Genomic DNA, 1,971 nt, shown 5'->3' with positions numbered 1-1,971 from the left:
AAATGACCAAAGCAACTTGGTCTTTCTTTTTCTTCATGTCAATAATTGTTTTGTTTTATGTTGTTTGCTTTTCTGTCACAATTTTCAGTTAATATTGATCTTTTTCTGACTGGATTGCGTCGTACTTAGCTGTTACTTTATCAGTTTAAAACAAAATTGCATTTTTTTATTAAATTAAGGAATTTCATTGCAGCGTGCTGGTTTAGAGTTGATGGATATGATGGTTGTGTACCAAGAAGGAGCTTATGAGCGCCTATGCAGGTGAATTTTATCTGTGAGTTACTATAAGTATGTAGTGTGAATTTTACTCTCTGTATGTATTGTTATAAATGCCAAAGATAGACATTTTATATCTAGTATTTTCTCAAAGTCACTTACAAGTTGTTTCTTTGTATTGAGATCAACTACACACACACACACACACACACACACACACACACACACACACACACACACACACACACACATACACACACTTATAATCTTCATTTCTAGGTGGGTTCAGGCCGAATGTAGAAAATTGGGTGACACTGACAATCCAGAAGTTAGTGAGCTTTCGAAAACTGCAGTGCACTACCTCAAGGAAAAATCTGTCCTCTTCAAATATTGTGCAGAACAGGTAATTCTGTCATGGATTTAATCAGTTTTTTTTCTAAATTGACAATTGTAGTTTTTCTTGGGATTAAAATTTGGTCATCTTCCAAGGTAAATATTGAGATATTTTGTATTCTAAAGCATATTATATTGCACCCTATGTTGGTGAATATGATAAAAAATTTGCTAGTGGACCTCATATCAATAATAAGATATAAAGATTAAAAAGTTATCAACTTGTCCAAGGATTTCAGTTTCCTGTGAACTTTCCTTTGAATGAAATTGGTAATGCATTAAATTGTTAGAACCTATTAAACCTCCTTCGTTCCCCACTGCTGGTGAATTTCCAATAGGACAAGAGCAACTTGCTTCAATTTCAAGGGAGCATGACACTGCTGCTCTGCAACAATATGGAGGGGTATGTTTGCCAATAATATATTCTCTTAACTTGGTAATGGTATTGTTCAGTGTCATAATTTTCAAGTGTTGCTTTTGAATCATTATCAGGTTGTAGGACTATCAAATTTGTTGAAAACCAATCCTGAGAAGGGTATTCATGGTGATGATGCTGATTTACTAAAATGAAGGAATGCATTTGGTTCCAACAATTATCCTCGGAAGAAAGGAAGAAGTTTTCTGGTAATTTTAGTCATTAAGAGCTTAATGATTGTACGGTATTTTATGATTGAGATGTTTTTTAAATAATTTGCGAACAAAAAAAACTTGAAAGTGTATTACTTATAACTCTGTCAATTAATAATGCAAGCAACAAAGAAAATAATGTTACAGCTGATTTGGCTTTATTAATGTTTTCTGAGAATCCATTGGACCCATTAAATAAAATTGCAACTTGACCTGCAAAAGTGCAGTTTAATTTCACTCTTTGGATTGTATGATCATTCTCTGAAACTGCTATCTCCACAAAGTTTGCAATCCCATTTCTGGTATAATCCATGGTTTTTTGATGCATCTTATTCTATATATTAATAATAATAACAATAATAATAATAATAATAATAATAATAATAATAATAATAATAATATAGCAAATCATGTCCATCTTTTCTATATATATTTTAATGGTAGCTGCAGCGGCTTCATTGGCACTTGGGATAAAATCCAAAGTGAGGTTTGTTGGGAAAGTTATGATGTAATTCTTTGTACTTGGTTGAGAGTGTTGTTGACAATGGACTTCTCTCACACTTACAAATACTCTTCTCCAAATTTTGCCATTGTTCTTTACCTTTTCCATTTGTATAAAATTATTAATCCTCTAGCTTTACACCTACTCTTTTTCATATTCTTGGATTTATTGATTGCTTATTTGATAGCAGTTTTCTCTCTTTTAATCTATTTAAAATTTAGCATAGAATGCTT

General features: G+C 31.9%; 1 non-coding gene across 1 annotated transcript; it reads right to left on the bottom strand.

The window, feature by feature from the left end:
- Positions 1 to 1,180: 1,180 nt before the first annotated feature.
- Positions 1,181 to 1,457, bottom strand: MIR10187 (microRNA MIR10187). The gene has a single exon (NR_161643.1). It is a non-coding gene; the product is annotated as a microRNA MIR10187 (primary transcript).
- Between the last annotated feature and the right edge of the window lie 514 nt (positions 1,458 to 1,971).

Source organism: Glycine max, chromosome 10 (assembly GCF_000004515.6).
Source record: "Glycine max cultivar Williams 82 chromosome 10, Glycine_max_v4.0, whole genome shotgun sequence".
NCBI classification, from domain to species: domain Eukaryota; kingdom Viridiplantae; phylum Streptophyta; class Magnoliopsida; order Fabales; family Fabaceae; genus Glycine; species Glycine max.
The sequence above is the reverse complement of the archived record's forward strand: the minus strand, read 5'-3'. Positions and strand labels throughout refer to the sequence as shown.